Genomic DNA, 25984 nt, shown 5'->3' on the forward strand with positions numbered 1-25984 from the left:
ACGGCGCCAACAACACAACCCTGATCGACAACCTCGCCAAGCTCGGCCTCAGACAACTAGTCACTGCGCCCACCCACACCGCCAGACACACACCGAACCCCATCTTCTCCACGAGCACCTACATCGTCTACCATCACACCACGCACCACTGCACCCAACTGCTACCCCGCTGCACAGAAGACCAGCTGACCACCACCCTCGCCCAGAACCCACCTACCGACCACACAGACCCAGACGCCGCCGTCCGCAACCTCAGAACATGGATCAACGACTGCGCCAACACCCTCGCACCACTCAAGAAACCCTCCAACTGTCACACCAGCAGGAAAGCCACCTGGTTCACCGACGTGCTCCAGACCTTCAAACGGGCATGCCGGAGACTTGAGAAGAAATGGCTCCACGAACGCACACCGGACAGCCACGCAGCCCTCAAGGATGCAGACATCACCACCTCATCAGACTAGCCAAGAGATCCTCCTCCACAAAGCGCCTGGAGAACAACGCACACGATTGCAAAGAGCTCTTCAGCATCGTGAAGGAACTTTCCAACCCAAGCGTCAACACCAATGACATCCCGCCCTCACAAGAACTGTGCGACTTGCTGGCCACTTTCTTCCACCGCAAGATCGCTGACATCCACGACAGCTTCAACACCACAACTACCCCGACTACGCCAGAACCCACCCCCCGTGCGAGCGCCACCCACACCATCCGATTAACCTCCTGGGTCAACGTCAACGACGATGTAACACGCAAGATCATGAACTCCATCCACTCAGGAGCTCTGTCAGACCCGTTTCCTCACCACGTATTCAACAAAGCAGACGCAATCATCACACTCCAACTACGAAAGTTCATCAACTCCTCCTTCGAAACAGCGAGACTCCCGGAAAGCTGGAAATACACCGAAATCAGCGCCCTCCTTAAGAAGCCTAAGGCGGACCCCAAGGACCTCAAAAACTTCCGGCCCAGCTCCCTACTCCCTATTCCCGCTCCCGGAGAAGGTCTTCGAAAAAATAGTCAACATACAACTGGCCCGCCACCTCGAAGACTACAACATCCTAGACCCCTCCCAGTCCGGATTCAGACGAAACCATAGCACCGAGACAGCCCTCATCGCCGCCAAAGATGACATCAGGCGCCATCTAGACAACGGCGAAACTTCAGCCCTCATCCTCCTGGACCTGTCACCCGCCTTCGACACTGTCTGCCACTGCACTCTAAAGACACGCCTTCAAGAAGCCAGGATCCAAGAGAAGGCCGTCGACTGGACCACGTCCTTCCTCTCCGACAGAACCCAGAGCGTCCGCCTCCCCCCTTCCGATCTGAAGCCACCGACAAACTCTGCGGCGTCCCCAAGGCTCATCCCTCAGCCCGACGCTGTTCAACGCCTACATGGTCCTCCTCGCACAAGTGGCCCGCCACCATGACCTTAACATCATCTCTTACGCCGACAACACCCAGCTCATCCTCTCACTCACCAAAGACCCGCACACTGCCAAAACCAACCTCCACGAGGGAATGAAGACCATCGCCGACTGGATGAGGAGCAGCCTTCTGAAGCTGAACGTGGACAAGATGGAGGTACTCATCCTCTGACGCACCCCTCAGCCTGAAACGACTCCTGGTGGCCGACAACACTGGGAACAGCGCCGACACCCACCGACCACGCACACAACCTAGGATTCATCCTCGAGTCCTCCCTCTCCATGTCTAAGCAGGTCAGTGCCGTCTCCTCCTCCTGCTTCAACACCCTCAGCATGCTCCGCAGGATCTAAAATTGTATCCCCGCCGAAAATAGAACAGTGACACAGTCCCTCGTCAGCAGCAGTCTGGACTAGGGCAGCGCACTCTACGCAGGAATCCCAGCCAAACACCTGCGTCGACTAAACTCATCCAAAAAGCCTCCCCCCGGCTAACCCTGAACGTTCCCCGCCGCAACCACATCTTCCCCCCCACCTGAGAGACCTACACTGGCTCCCCGTCGACAAGAGGATCACCTTCAAGCTCCTCACCCACGCACACAAAGCTCTCCACAACCCCGGACCAGCCGACTTGAACAGCAGACTCGGCTTCTAAACCCCCACCTGCCAGCTCTGCTCCACCGGCCTCGCCCTCTCCACCGCCCCCCCGCATCCAACTAGCGACCTTCGGCGGCAGATCTTTCTCCTACCTCGCCGCCAAGACCTGGAACACCCTCCCCACCCACCTCCGGCAGACCCAAGACTTACTCACCTTCAGAAGACTCCTCAAGACCTGGCTCTTCGAGCAGTAGCAGCAACCCTCCCCCCCCCCCCTTCCCCCCCCCTTCCCCCCCCCCCCCTTCCCTCAACGCCTTGGGACCCTCACAGGTATGTAGTGCGCTCTACAAATGCTGTGATTGATTAATTGATTGATTCCTCCTGCGGGATCCACAAATACCTTCCTGGACCATGGCCTTCACACATGAAAGATATGAAATGACCCCGCAGGTGAGTGCAGCCAAGGAAGAAGTGGCTGAGCCCTTGACCCTGGGATCCTTAAGAGGCCTTTGGCCCATTATCTCCTCCCGATGACTTTACGCGACCTCCTGACCAAAATATACATAGTAATAGACTTCTCCTTGCCGAGGCTGCTGCTTGTGGTGTGACTAATGGCGCCCCCTTCGCTAGTTGCAGGAGGCGCCCGGGCAAAAGTAATGGAATGATCTGGTCAAATCGTGAATAGGGGGGGGGTATCTTGTTTGTGTAACGGTCTGTGTCTGTGAAAGGTGCTACATGTTAGCACAGAGGCCTGTATTTTTTTGTATTCATTCTCTCCATATTGGGAACCAGTCAAAAACCCGGTGGATGTGAGAGGGCAGTGCCCCTAGAACGTGATAATCCTTCTTGAGCTGCGCCACATAGTTTGCCTTTTCCTGTGGCACAGGAATGTGACGTTCTCTCAGTCGAGTATAATCTGACTGTTGACTGCATTTTGTGGAAGTCTGTATGTACCCCATTGACTAAGATGTGCAGTGGTGTAGCTACCGGTGGTACAGCAGGTGCAGTGGCACCGGGCCCAGAGCCCTAAGGGACCCATTGAAGCCTGATAAATGCTACCCCAACAGCAGTCAAATTGGCCATTTTCCTTGTTTGTACTAAGGTCCATGGCATCCTTGCTACACCACTGGCAATGTGCTGCCTAGACCCGTCACACAGATATAGAACAATATTATAGGCAATGCAGAACCATTGGTAACAGTCCAGTATGACCCAGTGGGCCTACTGCAGTCTCACCTTGTACTCAATCTGCGAGTGGCAGTAGTTGCAAGAGATGGAGTTTGAGCTGAAGTCTGGAGATAGCTGTTCACCCAGTGTTCTAAAAAACATTCACGCAGGTGGTCACAGATTGCAGGCTTTATTTTAAATACCTACCTGGGACTTCTTTGAGTTTAGGTCATGAGAAAAATCCCAGGATCCAGAACTTTGACCCAAATTTTGTTGAGTTACTTTGTTCCTTTAATGAAGGACTACGAGGTGAGAGTTGGACCTATAATCCCAGTGGAACCACAGGGGCCCTGAGTTAGGTAGCATGAAACAAAGATTTCTGCCCTGACGCTGACAGATTGAGTCAATACGTAAGAATTAATGAATACTTTAGGAACACATAAGGGGCATTGTGAAATTTTTTTGAGAACTGCTCAGTCCTAAGCATGTAAAGATATTTTGAGTTCAACTTTCACATCCGTTGTATCATGGCCATACTGGGGAACCAAAAGCAGCCCTGGTACAAATGCTCAAACCAGCCCCACTCCTTTGTCTCCCTCTTTCCAGCCATACACTCACTCCCCTTCTCTGCTCTCATTGAGTGATCTCTCGCTCTATACCTCTCTGTCTCGCTCCGTCTCATCTCTCTCCCGCTTGAAGCCCCTTCTGCCTGCTGCAACTGACCTTGGGCAGCTGTAGAAAGTGATAGATGAATGTGCAGTGGACCTAGGCTTTCAAAACCAGCCTCCAAGCACACACTCATTGCGGAAATGCCTGGTGGAACAAAAGACCAGTCCAGCCTTGCTTTGTTCAAATAAACATTTCAAAATTATGACCCCGGTGAGGGGGCAGTAGATACAACCAAAAATGGGAGAACTGGAGTTGAAGCTTTGTATTTCATCTTGATTAAACATGACAACATTGTGAGGTTGATGCCAGACTCCTTGAGTAGGAAGTGTAGATCTTTAGGTGACATAAATTGGACACCATTTGTTCTAAAATAGAAATCCAAATATAATATCCATATCGAAATATGGGTGGTGGTGTCTAACTTGGGGGCAGGGATACATGCCATGTACTTAAAATCGACTTACTTACTAAAAAAGTGCCTCCCACCTCAATTTTCTGAAAATCGGGGTGGGGGAGGGGGTCTTCTACAGACCTAACCATCAGTTCGACTAGCTGCCTGTGTTGGAGCATCTTGGTATCACCATCTGGCCTCCCATCTCCTTTGGCTCCGTATCCCCCATCAATTTTCTGGTAGAGTACCGACCTTTACCCTTGCAGACGCATGGACCTCAATTCACCAACATCACAAGGGTAGCGGAAGTGACCTCCTGTACGCTTTGACTCCCGGAGTATTCACATGGTTGACTCGTCCAACCTGTAACCCCTATGGCACACAAATGTCATGGGGATGGTCAAGGCTAACTTAAAATTTTTTTTTTTTTTTAAAACATCAATATAAGGGCCAAAATGTTTTCTTCAGAGTCTCTTCCGACAGTATTCAGAAGTTGTGAAATGTGAAGGCTACATAGTCTTGATTCCACGTCATGCATCTTTTATCCACCGCCATACTCTTCCTGTCTCATATTTGCAGGATCTTTTTCACCCCAAATCTCCCCCCTTGTCACTGCTATCCTATCTTTTTTTTTTTTTCCTTCTTCTTGTTCCCTTTTCCTGCCTTTCGATCCTTTGCTCATGGCCAAAGTCTGAATGAATATAAAAATAAATAATCCCAGGTCCCCAAAGACAGGGCTTGAGTCGAGGGTAGACATAGTCTACCCTCTATTTTCAGAGGGTAAACGCGGTCTACCCTGCTGTAAAACTGCCCGCTTTCAGCGGAGTGACACAGTCCTTTCCTACTACTCTAAATATGCTGAACTAAGAGAGGCTCTCCCCTCCTTGGGAGAGCCAACAATATAGTGGGGATCCAGCGGCCATCCACGAGGCCGGGGCATGGTCACCCCGGGCTTCCTAGAGGCAATGTCAGCGATGATTGGACCGGGGCAGGCCCTGCCCCAGAAGCATTAAAGTGCTTCTGGGGCAGCACAGCTAGATCCCGCACCTATTTTAATGGCGGCACGCAGGTCCCTTGGTTCCTGCTTGCAGCTGTGAGTGGACGCGGTTGCTGTGCTCCAGGCCCCTCCCCCCGCAACACCCATGCGCTGCTGGCTGCAAGTGGGCCCCCTCACTGGGCATTGCCCTGCCAGGAGCTGCACGGACTGGAGCGATTTCACCATCCCCAGAGCAGGGTGCCGAAGGGGGTGCTTGCGGGTGTCTGGGCAGTGAGGAATTTGGTGATGACTATGTATTTTCTTTTCTAGTGATTTTATCATGAGGTAGGTATTGTATGTAATATAATGTTTAACCCCCTGTTGAATGCAAATAATGGAAAGTAAACTCAATCGAGATGAAGATCAAGTTTAATGTAGAAATAACTCCACCTGTCACATGAAGCGTCCGATCCACAGGAAACCCAGGGGTGACTAACTGTCAACCAAGAATCCTGTAGGACGAACCCTCCATGTGTGAGCAATACATTTAAAACAATACATAAAGTGTATCGCCCAGAATGCGTGAGGATGAACAGTGGATATACATCGCGGGGACCGCCGCGCGATGTAATCAATATACGTCCCACTACACCCCCTATGTTTTGTTCTTTTCTAAGCAGTCAATGTATTGAATTCTCTTGAATTCTCCTTTTTAAGTGGGCGGGTGAGGTCAAGATTGGGGGGGACACTTCGGCCTCTTTTACAGCATCCTTTTTTATACCAAATTTACATCTACGTGTCTGGACCCTACAAGGGGTGCTGCACTCGAAAGGAGGAGGTAGCGGTGCAGGAAGTTCTGGACGGTCACCGACATGCAGTCCTTACCTATCAGCCACTGGCACATTTGGGCACTAGCCTTTGGGAGACGAGGAACCTTGGTTTAGGGGGTTCCTGCGGTAGGTATCCTAAGGGCAGCCGGGCCCCCTGCGCAAAAACGTCCAAGGTGTGAGACCTTCCAGTATGAATGGGAGAGGGAAGATGGGACCTTCCCATAAGGAGGGCCCCCATCCTTTGTGACGGAGGAGGGGGAAAAGAAGGGGCAAAGAGCCAGTCTTGATCTCACTTGGAATGGTTCTGGAAGATTTTGTTGGTTGCACAGAAACAGAATAGTTATGGTTAGGTGATTCCCATATACTAGAGTCTCTGTTAAGGCTAGGTCTCACTTATAAACAAGATGTAAATAATGTGGTTACAGTGTAAAAAATGTTATAGGAACATGTTTTTATTGTGTGCAAAATAGTAAATACAGCCAGGGGTCTTACGACCCCCTAACGAAGAAATAAGAAATGGGCTCATTGCATTGTTGTGACTTTGGGGTGTTATAGAGTATTTCAGAAAAAAAACTGAGAGTTCCTATAGATTTTGAAAAGGAACAAGAAGGAATCCATCGTACCCCACCATCTGACAAAATCAATCTTATTAGCATGTCAGCACAAGCAGAAAGAGAAGAGCTAAGAGGGGGCTCGGACCATACTCCTCAAGAAGCAACAAAACCTGGGGAGCCGGAATTGGAATTGGACTCTGAGAACCGCTCAGGATCTCCTACTGGGGAAAACCGTGCCAGTTCAGCTACTATGACTGTGACTGTAACAAGTCCCATAGTGGGGGAGGGGGATCAGGATGGTGATGATGGAAACGAAGGTGGAGGCGAAGGGGCAGGAGGCAGCTCTCATAAGGACTCGGAATACGAGGAGACAGAGGAGGGAGAGGATCATGGGACGGGGGTTAGAGCCTCCACAGCCAAATATATGGCGGATCGGAGGAGCAAAGCTGAACAAAAGAAAAAGGCCAAAAGCAAGAAAGGTAAAAGATCACCAGCAGAGGGCCTATCCTTGAGTAACACCGCTTCAGCTATGAAAAAAAATATAAATTTGGATAAAAGTCCTCTTAGAAAGTGGATTCAGGCCAAGGGACTAGTGAAAAATATGACCCTTCGATTGTCGGGCTCCACTCTTCCTGCTGACGAATCTCAGAAAAACAGTGCGGGGCCACCTATACCCCCCAACTCCCTCTGCTCCAGCTGTGGATACAGATACTGCCCGCTACCTAGTCCTACTGTGAGGCTTGAAACATCTAGCCTTGGTCCTGGCTTATTGACATGCATGCCCTCTGATAACCCGGACTCCCCTTACAACATCTCGTCAGATAACACGGAGAAACGTGGCTCTGAAATGTCCCCTTTTGAGGTTATTCTACACACTTTAACTAGTCACCGTGCTGAGGCGCAGGAACACTTTTTGCAACTACGGGGAGACAATACTAAGCTTCAGAAGTCACTGACAGAAATGACATCCAAGCTAGGTGGGATGTCACAGGAAATAGAGGTTCTTCAGTAAAGAGTTGTTGGTATCGAAGAGAGTGCAGCTCACACTGAAACAGCTCTGAATGACCATGAGAGCCAGATCCTCGCTTTACAGCTGAAAGTCGAGGACTTGGAGAACCGCCAACGTCGATCAAATCTGAGACTCTTTGGTATTCCGGAGGGGGTTGAGAGGTCGGACGCAAGGACTTACATGGTGAAATTATTAAACAAAGCCTTACCTGATTTAGCTGATTGGGATTGGGACTCTCAGGTCCAGAGAGTGCATCGCCTTCCCCCCATTTCAGAAGAATAGGGAAAGTAAATACCCAAGGCCTTTTATTATTTATTTTGGAAATGTTCTCGTAAGGGAGGCAGTAGCTTTAAAAGCACGCCCAAACTCTCCTATCAAGTTTGAGAATATGTCTTTATTTGTACGCTCAGATCTGAGCAAACCTACAATGGATAGGAGGTGGAGATTAAAAAAATGTATAGACCCCTTTAAAGCTATTGGGGGACAAGCTTTTCTGCAAGAACTAGCTCGTTTAAAAGTCATTAAAGGAGCTCATACCTATTACTTCTCGGATGAGAAGGAGGCAGAGATAATGTTGTCTAAATTGAGCTAAGCTCTGAGCTAAAATTCTGACTTTCTTAGTTTGGGGGGAGCAACAATTAAAGTACTTCTTTTTCTTATTTTGTTGAGGTTTGTAAAAGAAAGGCAATTGGTCTCGGGGCTCCGATGCCGCTGTGTTTTAGCTGCCCATTCAACGGCAGCAGTCACGGAGGGGGCTCCCTCAGGTTCTGGGTTGAGGGAGGAGGGGGGAGGGGAGTGGGCCCAGGTTCTCCAAGGGGTAGCTATTTGGGGTAGGGTTAAAAAATTCAAAAAGACGGCACTTTGTGTGGAAGGTTTAAATCTGAAAGGAAGATTTTGTTGTTTGTTATTAGGCTTTTTGCTCAAATATGTACAGTATGGCAAAGCCGGTTTAAATTATCAATTAAAATGCATGTATTAAAGTGCCTAGCGTGGAACGTATCGGGCCTAAATAGCAAGAACAAAAGAAGACTTATTTCTGAAGAATTAAGGTTGTACAATCCTCAGCTAATTTTTTTATCAGAGACACACATTTCTTATAAAGCTTGAAAGCTACTTAACCAGCTGGGCTATGAAGTTGTAGCTTGTTCTTCTCAACAGACCTCGCTTAGGGGAGTTGCTATATTAAAAGACAAAAGATATAGAATTGATATGATCAAATCTGGTACTGATAAACTGGGTCGTTGGGTGATAGCGCAAGTTTGTATTGGTAATCATAAATATGTTCTCTGTGGAATCTATGGCCCTAATACGGATGAAGCTTTTATTTTTGATGATGTATGCATAAAGTAAGGGCTGCTATTCTAGATATCAATAGAGTACATAATGTTAAAGATGTATGGCGCTCTTTATCCAGACATACCCGGCTATACGTTCTACTCAGCCCCTCACAAACTTTGTTCACGCATTGACATGGCATGGGCTACGGATCAAATAATCCAGAATAGCTCTATGGAAATCTGCCCCAGGGTGTCCTCGGATCAGAACCTTATTTTACTTACCTATAGTTATTCTGAGTGCCAAAATACTCTGAGATTGTTTTCATTCCCCCGTTATCTACTGACCGATCTGACCTATATTTCTCAGCTCAAGGTGCATCTGAGGGAATTTATTAAAACAAATCTTCATACGGCCTCCCACATTTGTGTTTGGGACACTCTTAAGGCCAGTATTAGAGGCCATGCACAACAATATATTTATAAACAGAATTCTGAACGTCGTAAAACTAATAGTAAACTAACAGCAGATATTAGGGAATATGAAATTCTACTGGCTGACTCGCTTCGTTTGTGCTCCACCAATATCATTGAAATAAAGCTTACACTCGGAACATTAAAATCTAACCTTAAGACAACCTTTATTGAAAAAAGCTGTGCTAAATTGCATAAGACTAAAATTCAGTATTATGAAGGGGGGATAAAATTGGCAAGCTACTGGCCTATCAAGTGGCAGATGATAGAGCTCAGACCCGTATTAAATGTATAAAAGGTGCGAATCAAATTATCTATAATCAACCGACGCAGATATTGACTCAATTTACGGAGTATTATAACACTCTTTATACCCCAGAGAGCCAACCACTTACATCTGATATTTTAGAATATTTGGAAAATAACTTTAAGGAAAAACGCAATCTGTCTGGCTTAGAACATTTGTCGGATGATATTACAGAGATAGAATTAAGGCAGGCTATTTTATCTTTACCTAAAGGGAAGGCCTCAGGGGAGGTTTCAATTCCGATGGAATTATATAAAATCTGTATGGATGAATTAATCCCCCCTTTTACTTCTAGGTATACAACATATCGGGGCAACGGGGAAGGCCCCGATATCTTGGAACACAACGAAAATATTCTTTTTCTTAAAAAAGGGTAAACCAGCTGAGGAATGTGGGTCGTATAGGCCAATCTCTTTGATTAATTCAGATGCAAATGTTTTCGCTAAAGTTTTAGCAAACAGGTTGGCCGTGGTCATCCCCTGGATTGTTAGCGAACAGCAACATGGATTTGTCCTGGGTAGGGACACTACGACCCATATTAACACAGCTATCACAGCCTTCGACATAGCCGAGACAGAAACCTCCCCACTCGGCAGGATCCTATTAGATGCCGAAAAGGCTTTTGACCGAGTGGGGTGGGACTATCTCTGGTCTGTGCTGTCTTTTATTGGCTTTAGAGGCAACTTGGTCAGCTGGATTCGGGCTCTGTACGATAAACCCATGGCTAAAATTAGCTATTTAGGTATGATGTCCTCTGCTTTTTCAATTGCACGGGGCACTGGGCAGGGGTGCCCGTTGTCACCCCTGCTCTTTGCCCTGTCCATGGAGCCATTCCTGCAGGCACTCCTTGTTCAACCTAGGATAGTTCCATTTTGCCTAGGATCCCATTGCTTGAAAATCACTGCATATGCGGACGACATTGCAATATACTCCTCCAACGTCACATCAGCACTAGAGGGCATCATGGTCGAAGCAGAAAAATTTGGCAATATTTCAGGCTATAAATTAAATGTGAACAAAACCCAGATAGTGGCTAATTATAAACCTATGAGGGTAACTTTGGGGATATGTCAGGCTGCTAACTATTTAGGGTTAAAAATTATGATGTGCTTATTAAATCAACCAAGCTGCTCCTTAAAAATGGCACAAATTACCACTAAATATCATAAGCAGAATAAACCTATTCAAGATGAAAATTCTTCCCAAGTTTCTTTATCTTTTTCGTTCTATTCTGTTGGCACTTAATAATAATTTTTTTAAGAAACTCGACGGAATTTTCAGTAGTTTCATCTGGGGTTACCGGAAAGCACGAAAAAGCTTATCTTCTTTAAAAGGGCCTACAGATATGGGAGGACTTAACTTTCCAGACTTTAAATTTTATTTTTGGGCTACCTTTATCGACCTACTTCGTTCCCTGCTTAATTTCGATTCAAAACATTGTTTTTTCATACCATTATGCTGAACTCTGATGCAAACATGTTTTTGTTTAGATTGAATGACCCAAATTTTGACAAAAGAGTCAAATTTAAGACTGCTCGAGATATTGCTAAGATTTGGTTCTGTATTTTACGCTTTTGTAAGACCTCCTTTTTTCATATTAAACTACGTCTCTGGGGTAACCCAGGACTCACGGGGATATTTAACGATAGCAGGGCTAATGTGTGGGCAACCCATGGTATTGCTACTTTGGGGGATTTGTATGGTACCAACGGTTTTTTAGAATTTGAGATATTAAAAACTGTATACCATCTTACAGAGCCTATGAGGTTTAAATATATTCAGATACATGATTTCTTGATCCGCAAAATGAAAATTCTAACAATCTCGGACTCTGATATTTGGGAATGCCTCTATTCATCTAAGACTAAATCAGTAATAACTACTGGCTATAGCTGCCTAATATCCTATGCAAAATACGATTGTTCTAAATTAGCAGAGAAATGGAGCTCTAAATTGGGACTGACGATTCATCCAGAACAGATCACTCATTCTCTCTCAAAAATCAATAATTTGGTACAATCTGCCAGCTTACGATTACAACAATTTAAAACGGTCTGTTTGCTTTAATATACCCCGGAAGTGATTCTTAAATGGTCTTCAAATGTGCAATACTCTGAGCGTACCAAATGCCCGAAATGTGATGTGGTGGGCGTTAATATAGAACATAAACTTTTTTCCTGCCCGCTACTGAACGATTTTTGGCTTAACTTGGACAAAGTGCTGAAACTAAAACTAGCAAGGTCACCATTGCTTTCTGCCTCTACTGTACTTCTAGATATACATAGTACTACCTTACCGCAACAGGCTCTAATTACTATTTTACCTTCCTGTGCTAAACTTACGATAGCTAGGGAATGGATATCGCCACAGCCGCCACATATTATGCAATGGTGGGCTCTGGTCAATGAAATCCATAGCATGGAAGCAGGTATAGCCCGAATTAGGGGTACCAGGTCCTTGCTTAAATTTGAGAAAATTTGGGCCAACTTTATTTAAAATCTGTGTGTGCATATGAATACTTTTAAAATGGTTTGAATTGTTTATCTCACATTGTATATTTTCTGTATTTTGTATTCTTCTTGCCATTTTGTATATCTTTTTGTATAGATATTATTGGTATATTAGCAATGTTTTTGCTATTTTTTTTCACTCTGTGCTGTCAATAAAAAATGTTTTTTAAAAAGACGTTGGGGTGTTTAGGTAATGGTAAGTACTCCTGGGACATCAGCGACTCCCTACCATATCGTCCCGGTGTAACTTTCTGACACCAGGGCACTTACAGCAACACCTGCACTGTGCCTGCTTTTGTTCCGAGCGGCAAAGTGCAGTCAGGGAAGGGGCCTATCAGATTACAGCTTTGCCCATAACAAACGCTGGGTTTAAGGGGCCATTAGGCCTCTATTTGTTGGAGTATCCTGCCTGGAAGCGCCTCACACCTAGATGCAATGAAGGGGAAATAAAGGCTCACAGCTTATTACTTCACAGGTACTTGAAAGTTGGACATGCTTTTGACTTTGTTCAGACCCTGTATATAAGAGCTATGCACTATAAGAATTTTGGATGCTTGGTCGCCCCAGTATTTACACAAACAACAATTTAAATACCATTATTTTGTTTTAATTCTTTTATAGTGCTTTAGCACTACGGTAGTGCTAAAGCGCTATAAAATAAATAAAACCAAGTAGTGGTATTTCAATTGTTATCTGTGTCTGTTTTGATGTAAAGCTCACTGACACCTGCATTGGGATTAGCAGTGCCGCTACTCATCCCATTGCAGGGTGTCAGAGCACTTTACATCACACGTACAGATTATACATTGACAATAACTCGTGTGTACATCAGTATAAAGGGTGTGGTACATAAGACAGCAAAGGTTACAAGTTGTTGGAACCCCATGTTCTTCATACCTCACTGTGCTATATTAGAAGGATGACAATTTATGAAATGCAAGTAACGAAAGTATCTCGGTCTTAAGAGCAGTAACCCACTTACCAATTTACATAAAATAAAAATCTGTCATCTGCGTATTACATAATGTGTTTTGCAGGAGACATATTAATCCTCTCTCTTACTTTGATTCAAAACTAGGACGAGGTGAAACCCAGCTCTCTCCAGCAAATACGCTATCCTCTAGAGTTATCTTACTATTATGATCAGTCACTGAGATTTAACTGGCGCACGAAGATCTCTGTAGCAAGTGCCTTAACTCCACAAGATATTTTAAATCTAGACATTGCAACCAATTAAGCAGAACAGATTTACTGCCACGTTTCACCATGTTGCCAATTTCTTAGTGGCAGGTTTATGTATAAAATTGAGGCCCAGATTTTGTGTCAGGGTTGCGTCAATATTTTGGCACAACCCAATGCAAAATCTAATTTGTTAAATATTGTAATGCGCTCAAATGTACTCACGATAGACCTGCTAAACAAATGTGAGGTCTTAAGATCAGATGCAACTTCCTGCGAGGTCATGGCTTGTAATGCCACTTCCTGTGATGCCATGGCTTGTAATGCCACTTACTGTGATGCCACATGTGATGTCTTGTTCTGTGATGTCACACGCAGCCATGTCCGGCAAGGTGATGTCACACCCATTCTGCCTAACTTGGTGAGTCCCCTGCGTCTGTTTTTAAGGACTTGAGCCCTGCCCGAAGATGAATGCTGGAGTCAACCACCTGCACAAATTAAGGACTGGAAACGAAAAAAGTAAACTTGCTCTTTATTACTATTTTCTACTGACCCTGTTACGACCCCTCAGATTAGGGTTGCTGTCCGTGTGCAGAAAGAATGCGTGCACCCTCGGCTTAGAAGCCTCTCACAAGTTTATGGTGGCCAGAGAACGGAAACAGCTGGTGCACACAAGAACTGCCTTGTCTTCTGCGGCATACACCCTCACTTACAGAGACGCTTGTTTTCTTCTGGAGGAAGAAATGAAAACCAGCAGGCTCGTTTGCTTTGGGTGTTTTTAGCGCCTAAAACTGTCCATGTGTCGGAAAAAGTGTCTTATGTTTGGCTGCGCCGCCCTGGTAATGTGTCAAGTTGTTTCTTCGCCAAGCAGGGGAAGAAGGAAACTGAGAAATCTGGGGGCCTGAGAGGTGAAAAAAAGAGTTGAGGGTGGAGAAACGAGAGGAAAATAGATGAGAGAGGTGAGGAAAGGAAGCGAGGTAAATTAAATGATTTTAGGTGATGTCGAAGTGGAAAGAGCCACTGATGTTTTATTCCTCACAACTTTCCTGCCCATCTATTGCAAAAACACATGGCCGTGTTGACTTGTGCATTTCACACTTCTAGGCTTTCTCACTGCCCCTCACCGTTTAACTGGTAAAAGGGTATTGCCTCCAGATCTACCAACTTGGAAAACGTCCTTACTGTGTGAAAGGAGTCGTGGTTTGGAGATGTGGCGGTGCTTTTAAGTAATCACAGCCTGATAGGCCTTGGAGGGACATTAAAGCGGGTGGGGCCTCAATATAGGGTGTTGTTTTAAGGTGTCACCGCTTGAGCTGATATGGAGGAACATTGGATGGGCCAAGACCAAAGGGAGGGAGACTGGCCACTCTTTCCCACGCCAAAAACACAAAGGCTTCTGAAGTCACCTCCTATAGCAAGGTTTTTAAATCTGTAATAGATTTCCTTAGTGTAGAGTTCCACACACATGCCAGTAACCCACTCTGTGAAAGGTTTTCCAGCTCAGCCTCTGATATCGGCTCTTCGCTAGGTGACCCTGTGAAGTGTGCCGATATTGTGTGACTCATAGTGGCACCGTGTGATCTGGCACGTCTAAGCCTCTACTACTGCCCTCCCCGGCATGCCTGAAGACCTTTACTGTCTGGTTGAAAAGAACACAGAGACAAACTGATTATACAACTGGAATTGTATTAACTTATTGCAATGTAACACTTAAAACCAAGAAACAAGGTAGTCAACTTTGCCTCTATCATGAGTGCTGCTGCGTAAATGTCTCATTGCTCACTCAGCAGCTCACGGCATACTGTGTCCCTGCCTCTATACTTCCAAGGGGAGTTAGAGGAGAGCACACACCAGACCTTACCAAGTCATGACACACAGCCAGTGTGCTGCTACAGGGTATGCCCAGACGTGGGTCCCTTGCTCACTTTGCCACTAGATTCAAGCTACCCTTGCTGATGAGGAATGTTACCCTGAAACCGGTCCCAGGATGCTAGTTTCCGGTCCAGGGAAGACCTGGCTTGGCAGTTCGGGCTGGACTGTTCCCACGAGAAACGGGGTCAAGAGTGATTTGCTTATGGCTGCTCTGAATTGGGGTGGCAAAGTGAGCAGAATGATGATGAATTCAACCCAGATCTAATATTGTCTGGGGGTGAGTGTCTGAAAAGTTTCAGTGCTCTGTCCATCATCTTATGTGTAGACTTGATGGCAGGTTAGGGAAGGGTCCTGAAACAGGCGAAGATGGTGACATACGAGAGGACATGATTTATAGAGCCTAGTTTTAGAGTGACAACTGTACGGGGCGGAGAGTCTGAGTGACTTCATTTAGAGAAGGCTTTCAATAGACAGTTCTCAAAGATTGGTTTTATCTAATCTTCTTGCTAGGATACAATACATAGGGCTCCCCTTAGGGCCCAAAAGCATGAAGAGTTTGTATGGCGAGATGGTCGCACCTTTACAAGAAACTGTCATCATGGGTTCTTTCACATGCTTTGTAATGTAGGGATGAGAGTCCATCAAAAGTCAGTTTCTGATGTAGAGTCGTTCAAAACATTTTGGCAGTTAACCAGAGGTGCCATAGGGAGATGCTCTGGAGGGACAGTGTGGCAGTATATTCACCCTGCGATGTTGACGGAAAAAAGGGGACTTGTGCCTCTGAACCAGCTGACATGACTCACCCAGAAGGCATGCTTTATGAAAGAGCAGATGTTTAGTAAAGCCAGTCCATGATAGCGCTTTTGTGTAAAAGAGCGGTGGTCCTCGTCATAAGCAGTGGTTGGCTTAAGAGACTGAGCTGGAGTGGAGATCGGGACTGGCAGTAGCAAAAGGTTTAATCCAATTAGAAGGGCTCATCTTGGTTGCTGGAATATGTCTAAGAGCCAAAGGTTGCTTCAGATTGAGCTGTCATTTGGACGGTGTAAAGGCGGGGACAGACAGCACTTACCTTTGGTGCACCTCCATCAGGTATTTATGCTCCTTTGTTAGAGACGAGGCAATGTAATAGGTCTTGCATTTATGAAAGTTTGAGCTATTGGCATGGTAAATGACAGTGCCTTTTATTTATGTGCTTATTTTTAAAACCGATAAATAAAAGGCATTGTTATTTACAATGCCAATAGCTTAAACTCTTACAAATGCGAGACCTATTGTATTGCAAATACGCGCTATGAAAAATTTTAAAGCGTTAGGAAAGAGCATGTCACAGGCAGGACAACGCTGTTTGAAAAAATAGTGCTCGGAGGCTGTATTAAAGCCTTCCGAGCAACAACACAGGTAGCAGGGGGTGTCGCCATGGGAAGTTACAAAATAAGACAAGGCAGTACAAAGCAGGGACTACTAAGCCTTTTAAACAATGCAAAGCCACAGTTTTCAGTGGGCAATGACAGAAGCCAATGAAAAATGTAGGCTGAGAGTGGGCGGAGCTTCAAGTCCCTAACTCAAAACAGCATGGCCCGCAGAGCAGGGCATGCGCTGCTCAGGCTCAACCTAAAAATCTAGGATCTGCATATTACATGATGGTGCTTTGCAGGAGACACAGTTATCTCAATTCTCCTTTGAGTCAAAATTGTGATTAGGCAAAATACAGATCTCTCCAGCAGGTGCATTAGCCAGTAAAGTTATCTTGGCATTATTCCTATCCGGTGAGATTTGATGGGTACTCTAAAATCTCAGCAGCAGATACTTTGACTCTACCAGATATTTTAAAATGCAATCAATTAAGCCACAACGCAGTTACTCTCACGGTTGTCTTTGTTGCCAGTTTCTTTGTGGCAGAGTTTTAAAAACAAATGTATATGTTTACTGTCCGTCTACTTTTTATGACTCCACCCCTCCGGACTCCACACACTTTTGGTTGCCACACCTTTACTCCCAATTTAAGGGTCTGTATTACATTTTGTGAAATCTAGCACTGCCCACCAGGCTTGCAACGCCCATTGGGCTCAAAGGGCTTCAGCCCCCAATCATGTGTAGCAGCCCGGGCTGAGACAGCTTCCCGGGCACACACACAGCTGCACCTGAGTACTTCACAGGTCTTTAAAAGACCATTTGCTTGTTAACGAGTGTTTGTTGTGTTTCCCCCCCTTCTTAGAGCCCCTGCATCTCCACTCAGAATCAGGAAGAATCAGCCCTCCCCCGAAATATTTTTGTAGCCCCCCCCCCCCGAAATTTGCCTCTAGTTGCGCCTCTGCTGCCCACCACCCTTGTTATTTTGATAAAATGACATCACTTTATAAACTGCCACCAGCATTCCTGAGCTTGTAAATTCAGAAGAAATAAATTGCGATTTTTTTTTTCCACGTCATCAGCTAGCATGCAGTGCTGTTGGTCCCAGTGTGAGTATGTTTGTTGGTGCCCCCCAATGACCGCCTTCTCCATGAATTCACTCACTTACCAATGCAGATTCCTATGATGCCCGCAGATAAAGGTGGGAGGCCGCCACCCCCAAAACTCGTGCCACCCGGGGTGGACCGCTCCCCCATTGCTACACCACAGATTTCTACCCAAATATACCTTTTTTTTTCAATTTTAGGATAATGAAAGACTGGGGGAGAAATCAACGCTTTAACCTACACCGTGCAGTTTCCACGCAGCTCTCTCATTACAGTTATATATTAGGATTTTAATTTATAAATTGCAAGTAACAAAAGGTTAACTCCCACAAAAGCAATAACCTACTGAGCTATTTACATTATATGCGCTTCTGTGATCTGCAGGGTGCATGTGCCTAGCAGCAGGCATATTAACCTTCTGCACTACTTTATGAGTAAAAACATCCACTCAATCGATTGATCCCTAGCAGGCTACCATTAATCACCAGAGTTTTCTTGACATGTTTATTGTTGCCTGCAAATTGCTGGAGGCAAGGAACGCTGCTGCAGGTGCTTTTAAATCACTTTATATGGAATACCACAGCGCCCGGTGCGGTGGTACCGATCGCACCGCCCTAGAGACGGCCCCAGTGCTGTTTTGGTGGATATGTGGATGTTGGGTTCCACTGTTCAAAGACCGTTCCAGCAGAACAACGCAGCTCTGCTGCTTTGAAGTTATTTCATCTGCTAGTGCTAGTGTTAAGTCACGTGAGGGAGAGAGACGATAACTAGCCTGTCACGGAAAGCGTGTGTCACCACCACATCAGAAGCTCATTACCGAGGCCCGCTTTGAAGACGTGCGCATGCGCCGGCAGGTGATGCCTCTGGACCGTGTTCCTGGCGTGCCGTGTTACCGGCGTGCCGTGTTACCGAGGTGTTTGTCTTGGCGGGCCAGACTCAAGAATGTTCTTTCAGAGAAGTGGGGTGAGCACCCCGAGGTACCAAACCTCGCCGACCCGTGCCCAGATGTGCTGCTCCCAGAGACACCGCCCCCTCCATAGCTACTTTGTTTGGTGTAAGCAGAGCGCCCGGGGCTGGGCATCTTGTTTAGAGTAAAGTTGTTGCCTTTAAAAGCATGCCAGGGCACTCTCCCCCAGCCCAGGGAGCGTTCCCACCCCTCGCCTTCACTGTACACACAGAAGCTTGACCTAGAAATTATGCAGAAAAAAAGACTGGGACATTTTTCCACTAATAGTCCCTGAAAACATGTTTGTTTTTCGGATGAAGGCTTTGGTTATTCATTTTTCCAGCATGAAGGAGAACGTGAACTTAGGTTGCCGTCGGGCACATCTACTCTCCGCGTATTCTCCGTTTAAAATCGCATATTCTGCTTGGCCTCCAGCGGCTCCAGTTGTTCCATTGTATGCAGTTATCCATTCATCCGTTATTCAGTTTAGAAATTCTGGGCCTTGTCCAAAGTTTGCAATCCTCCTTCTTTGTCCTTTTCAAAAATATCTTGTACGGAATTATGGTTTCACTTTAAAAGCCCTGCCCCAAAAGTGGTTACAAACATATCTTCCCGCTGCCTGTAGATTTGTCATTATTTACTTCAGCTGGCCTGTGTTTTTGTAAATGATGGTGATGTTTATGCCTCACATTATTGTGGCCGTGCTAGTCTGGTGCCAACCACCATCTTGTTACTTCATGATTCATAATATCCTACTTTGTTATTACCCCCGAGTTCACTTGTTCGATGTATGTCTGCATGATCCACGGCCATTTTCTACTGTTTAACATGGACGCTCGTGGCCACATAAATCTCATGTGGGCTGGAGGTTGTCAACGTGATACATAGCCATTTTACGACGATTGTTATTGCTTACTTTATATGCTGGGCCCCTTATGTAGAATGCTTATTATACCCACTATGCATTGTATAACCTAATCAGAAAATTTATCATAGGCAAGTATAACTAATCAGAAATGCAAGCATAAACGGATGCTCATACTGTACAATACTTAATGAACACCCCTGTACTGCATCAATGTTAATTTATTGGACTCTACCAAAGAGACTGATGAGGAGACAGGACCATGAATGGTTATATTGATCTAGTGGTAAGGTGTTACCTATATTGTCTAATTGTATTCTCGTTTAGGTTGTTATGTCTTGTTCGTTGAGCTGTGGGTGTATGATTTTGGTACTTGAGGGTTAAGCCGAAAGGTGTTGTCAATTGCTCCTGTATCTTCTAGGTTAGTAAGCAAGCCCATTGCATACCAGAAAAAAGATGTGAGCCTGGTACCTTTTCTTAGCGAGTGCTGTTGGTAATGTGATCCAGTGGCGTCACTAGGGTTGGTCTCACCCAGTGCGGGTAACTCATGGTGTCACCCCCTCAGCACTTACCCCATGGACCTCCTCTGTGACGGAGCCAAGGCCGCCTCGTCCAGCACGCCTTCCAGGTGGTCATCCTGGCTCCTGCAGACCTCCAGTTCGTCCACGTCCTTGGTCAGGGTGTCCCTTCTGGATCCGCCGGCCTCTGGTCGCGCTGGTTGTTCTCCCACCGCTTTCTCCTCCGAGGCGTCCGCTACCGCGCCCTCCTTCGCGTTGTCCTTCTCTGCTCTCCTGCTTTCACCTCCTTGCATCAGAGTTCCCATCTGCAGTCCCGGGACATTGGAATATAAAGTCCCTCCTCCCCCTGCACCGGACATATTACACCGGCAACAGAGGAAGAGACCAGGAAGCAGGACTCCTTGGTGCCCCCGGGGCTCCAGCCACAAGCCCCTTAGGCTTTTTCCTTACAGTACTCCCCTACCAGTCTTGGCCGATCGGGCCAAGAGTCCACCGTAAGGAACGACCCAGAAGGTAATACTGAAAGGACTGGAGGGCCCATATAATGGCAGAGGCGAGGCTGCAAAGTTTGTCCAGCAGCCAACACAGCGTAACCAGATCATAGCTGCCAAGGTTTCAGAATGCTATGTGTGACATTTTCATAATTTCAGGGTAGTTATGAGTGACATTTCAACGACTATGAGTAACACTTTCTCGCGAGCAAAATCTAGCAGTGAAGACAAGGGAAACATATAGATATCAGAAATTGCACCCATATGAGCAATGAAAAACTCAAAGGAGATCTTAAAACTGCAACAAAGGCACAGAAATTGAAGGGCGCTAACAGGAGACTTCTCCTTGCAATCCAGCTGCACAGACTATTGACACAAACTCAATTTACTAATCTGAAAGTAATCTAAGCTTTATGGGCAAAACAATATTTCATAGAGTAAACAGCTTCAGTTACAGTCCACTGCTGAACTCAGTCCAAGATCTTTATTAACGTTTCTTGCACACTCACATTTTGTTAATACTCCACAGTCTTGCAGGGGACTAATTCATAGGGCCTTGAGGCTCACACAGACTCTGAGAATGCACCTCAATAATAAATATATTTGTAGTTAAAGTGAACGTTTAAAGGCTCAGGAGTCCCACCCTTAAAAACAGATTTGCGTGTAGATACTAAAATAAGCTACTAACTGGGAGAAAATATCACTGGCCCAAACTGTAATGTTGACACCATATAGAATAAAATAGTGTTTTTTCAGTACAGACTACATCTGTTGGAATATTGAAAGGAACTACACAAAGTTTGCATAACTTGTTCATTTGTCTTGAAAAAACGAATTAGTGAGACTTCACAATTCATGTTACTTCGGGAGAAGTGTTATTAACAGATTAGTGCTTCCAAAAGAGGTGCACGTTCAGCAGATTGATGCACACAAACATTTACTTTAATGCGCTCCTTTTATCAGCACAGGAAACTTTCATTTTACTAGTAGCAACACTTGTTTTACATTTTGGTGCGTACCCCTCCACGAACAAAATGCAAGCACCTGACTCGATCACGCAATTGTTTCTGATAATATGAACAGCACTGTACTTACCAAACAGCACGTTCCGTGATGAAACACTGCCTTGGATCAGGGATGTGTTAGCAGCACACCCTCACGGCATGAATCTTCCCATGCCTAGTGACCTGGTGACCCGTGCGTGGAAGGAGGAGGCCGGGCAAGCACTGGCTCCAAACAGGGACAGCCACGGGCCCCGGCGCGCACAGGATGAGAGCTGGAGGAATGGCGCCGCTTTGACGCATGCGTGCGTGATAAGGAGAAACACCCGCCTGTGCCTCTGACCAATCAGACCATGCATGGCCACTGGCACTCAAGGCGAGACTCCAGGTTTCACAAGGGGAAATGACACAGACCGTTCTTAACTAGAATCAGTGGTTGCTAGCAGGAATTATTTAAAGTAAACTAATGCGTGACAGTCTGCATCGGTGAATACAATAATTAGAGCTTCACATGGCATCTGCGCTGGTCGCCGCTCATTGGTGTCACCCCATGTTTTGGTGTCACCCAGTGCGGTCCGCACCCCCGCACCCCCCTAGTGACGACTGATGTGATCATCAACCACCGGGCACATCCGGCCGTGTTGGTTGTATGTTAAAAATGCTGTAAAATACGTACTGTTAGACGTTAGTGTGTGGCGTGTCATGGTAGAAAGTGCTTTCATAAGCAACCGTCCTTGCAACTTGATTTCGCTCGAAACATCCTACAACAGGGCATACCTCACTTTCTGCGCACCTGTCCTTCACTTTCATTATTATACCAGGGCCACCATTCTGTACATTAAACATGAGAGGGTCTGTTTTTGGCTGATGGTACCTAGAGATTGGAGTTTAAAGTTGGCACCTATATGGGTTTTACTGGAATAGTGCAGGTTTGTTCTCATCTTTTCAGGTCAATGGAAACACCTGTCCTCCTAAGGATCGATATTCTATTCAGATCTAGATAATTGTTCACAAAATAAAAAATGCTAATCTCCTTGGCACCGAGTGAGCTCAGGGCTGGTGAAAGATAATATAGCATTGGTCCAACCTGGCTTGAACAAGAGGTGTGATCCTCCTGTACACTGGCATCTGCACTGCATCAAGGACCCAACTGGAAACCAAAATCAACCCGGCCAACAATCTTCAAGCCAGCATCACACTGCAGGAGGCTGCGACTAGAATGAGGCCAAGGGGCATGATTGGGTTACAGCAGCCTGTTCAGCTCTGAAAGCAGACTGCTAGCCTTCAACTCACTGGGGAAATGCCAGAGATGCAGAATGGGCAGTCTGGCTGGGACCACATTATGCCCCTCTGCTAGTGCTCCATTTCTCATATCCACCTTAAATGCGATCTCTTGATCATCTTTGTCGGGTCGCAATTATACAAGTCTGTGGTCGGGATAACTCCATCCAGAAAGGACATTACACTGCCAGGAGCTGTCAGTCCATTGAGAGGCAAGGTCCAGGGTTCATGTTTGATAGGGGTATAAGTGTGTAACAAAAGCACAGTATTTCTGCTGCAGCCACAGACGAGAAAGCCTTCCAGTGCACCCCAGCACCTCATATGTTTGACCGCCTATTCTAAATATACTGTTTAGTGATTTGCTAATACAACTCTTGTATCTTGAAAGCGGAGCAGAGGCTAGGAGAGCGTTTCTGATACCGACTTGTTTCCCTGTGGCGCCACACAGGATCTTACCCTTCCTTGGTTTAACATTGATATGAAACCTTCCCTTCAACTCCTCTGAGATCTCCATATCGGCTGCCATTACTATACCAGGGATGCAAATCCAACTGCGTCACCAGGCGAAAGGACCAGTCCACAGTGTCAGAGGTTTGTGCCCATTGAGGAACGGATGCTTTGCAGCAGTTTGACTCTTTAGAGGAATTGAACTTCTCGTGGACCAAGAGGGAAATGCAGACAGAGGTGTAAACACACGGGAGTTGATAGTTCCCCAGCTCGATATGGTGGTAGAATATGTGTTCTTTTAGCTTGACTAGTTGAACATCTCCTTCCTTTTATACTCAAGTAGTCCTTTCCTTGGTCATAAGGTCTCTCTTCAATATCTGCTGTGGTTAAGTACACATGCATGTTTGCTTTTCAGCATATTCGATTAGGCATTTACAGATAGTATATATTGCATCAGGATGTTTGCTCGCCCGTTTATCTATGGGGGATCCTGTCCACTTGTTTTATGTCCCATTTGCTAGTTTCCATGTAGCATATAATTTATTTTAAAAGTTATTTTCCTTTTGTAGATATTAGCTGTTTACACTTGCTTACTCTCAAAAACATGAAGAAAAAACTAAAAGCGATCAGCCAATTGGGCATCTCTGCTGGATAATCCCTTAACCACCCCCATCGACCTTAGTCACATAGGTGACTTATCACCAGCTTTATAGAACTGGTGTCTGCACATGTTTAGAAATGCTTTCGCTTAGCTTAAAATATACAAAATGGTACAACTTTGTCTTGTTTAATTCCAATATAATATTATATTATTATGTTTTATTTCTTCTATGTAGTCCTCGGTCTTCAACCGTTTTTTTAATCTAGTTCTTGATAATTTTGCTTCTTTAAGTATTTTTAAACTTTGGTGGGCCGGGTATTTATTTTATTTATGAAGTTTTGTATAGCTCAAACTTAGCCCTAGAAGGGTATCCGAGGGCTTGACAAATAGTTCAATAAGTAGAAAATAAATAACCAAGAAACATAAACACTGACATTGTCCGCTGCAAATCAAGAGTGGGACAGTGAGTTATAAACCAGTACTCAGACGGCGTGCAAGCACTGGTCGGAGACCTGCATCATATCAGTATCCATAGAATGAGTCACAGGGTTTAGAGTAGAGATTTGTACATTAAAAGCAGTTTGACTTCTTTTTTGAATGAAATGATTGAAAGGATCAGTCTGATATCGGGGAGCAGGGAGTTCCAGATTCTAGGTGCCAATCCGGAGAAGGATCGGTTGTATGTTTACTTTTTTCAAAATTTTTGAGGTTTCAACAGTAAGGTGCTGGTGCTTCTAAATGATCTGCCACCGCCGGACAGTTCCACTTTGTCAGTTAGGTACTTCGGTGTGTTGAAGTGTCGGCCTTTGTTGCTCATGTTAGCAATTTTCATCTGAGTCCTTGTCTCATAAGGGAGCCAGTTTAGTGCCTTCAGATCTGGAGTGATGTGGCTGTACCTTTTCGATCCAGTGATGAGCCTTGCAGCAGAGTTAAGGGATATCCTTAGTGGAGCCAACTTGGATCTCGGCAGACCACATAGGGTAGCTCTTCCATAGTCTAATCTGGGGATAACTAGCGGTTGCACCATGGATTTAAGGTAGTCGAAGGGAAGGAAGGGTTTTAATTTTCTTAGAATACTCATTTGAAAGTTAGCTCCTCCGGTGGCTGAGCTGATGTGTTACTGCATGTTGAGATTCTTGTCAAGTGTAATTCCTTTTGATCTTGTGGAATCAATAATGTGTGGAAGACAGTTGAAGGCTGTTAAGTGTTTCATCCAATTTTCAATGTCGAGTAATCTTTTTGGTCCGGCAATTAAGAGGAATTCGGTTTTGAGCAAGTTCAGTTTAAGGTGGTTTTTGGTTAGCCAATTTTGGGTTTTTGGATAGTTGTGTTGAGTAGACAAATAGGAGAGGGGATTTTAAGGTGTTGTTGGGTGTCATCTGCATATATGTGGTATTGTACATTGGAACATTTCAGAATTTTGGTTAGAGGCTCCATGCACAGGTTAAAGAGAGTAGGTGATAAGGTGTACCCCTGAGGGACCCCTAAAGTGACTGGAGTGCTAGTGGCCAAGGATTGGTTAACCTTAATTATTTGAGTTCTGTTGTGTAGAAATGAGGCAAATAAATTTAGGACAACCCCTGATAATCCCATTCTTTGTTCAAGTAATTCAAGGAGGCTGTCATGTTTGACAGTGTCAATGGTATAGCTGAATTTGTAGTGTGTGATATGTAAGCAATATTAAAATCAGGTGGTCACCAAAATCTTATGGCTTATGTCTGCGGACTCCTACATTTCTGACTTGGCTCATGACTGCAGTGAACCTTAGTTGCCAATTACTTGTCCGTTTCCCTTGCTTTTTTTTATCTCCAAATGATTTGTCAAACCAGACCGTTCTGCTCTTCCCGGAAACCTTCAGTTTACATCTCCAAGCAAATACCATGTGAAATTATTTACTTACTCCTTTGCCTGAGACCACAGACTGCAAAATCCCTGTCTACTAAGCTTTTTAATGGCTTCATCCACAGTTCACAATGGAAAATAATAGCTACGGAGGTCGCTGAGCTAAAAATACACCTGTGAGTCATAAGAGTATATTGCACTAGTCCTACTGGCCAGGGATCCAAAGTCCTATCCACATAGGCAATGCTTTAGGAGGGGGCCCCAAATACAATCTGAGCCATCATAGTAGATTTACTTTTATTG

The 25984-nt window shown here is 45.4% G+C and overlaps 1 protein-coding gene and 1 pseudogene across 1 annotated transcript in view; both read left to right on the forward strand.

The window, feature by feature from the left end:
* Positions 1–5568, forward strand: part of LOC147733945 (E3 SUMO-protein ligase KIAA1586-like) — a 47961-nt pseudogene extending 42393 nt beyond the window's left edge.
* B4GALNT3 (beta-1,4-N-acetyl-galactosaminyltransferase 3) overlaps positions 1–25984 on the forward strand; it is a 919815-nt gene that overhangs the window by 60842 nt on the left and 832989 nt on the right. The gene's annotated exons all lie outside the window — the stretch shown is intronic.

Source organism: Lissotriton vulgaris, chromosome 1_2, assembly GCF_964263255.1.
Source record: "Lissotriton vulgaris chromosome 1_2, aLisVul1.2, whole genome shotgun sequence".
NCBI classification, from domain to species: Eukaryota; Metazoa; Chordata; class Amphibia; order Caudata; family Salamandridae; genus Lissotriton; species Lissotriton vulgaris.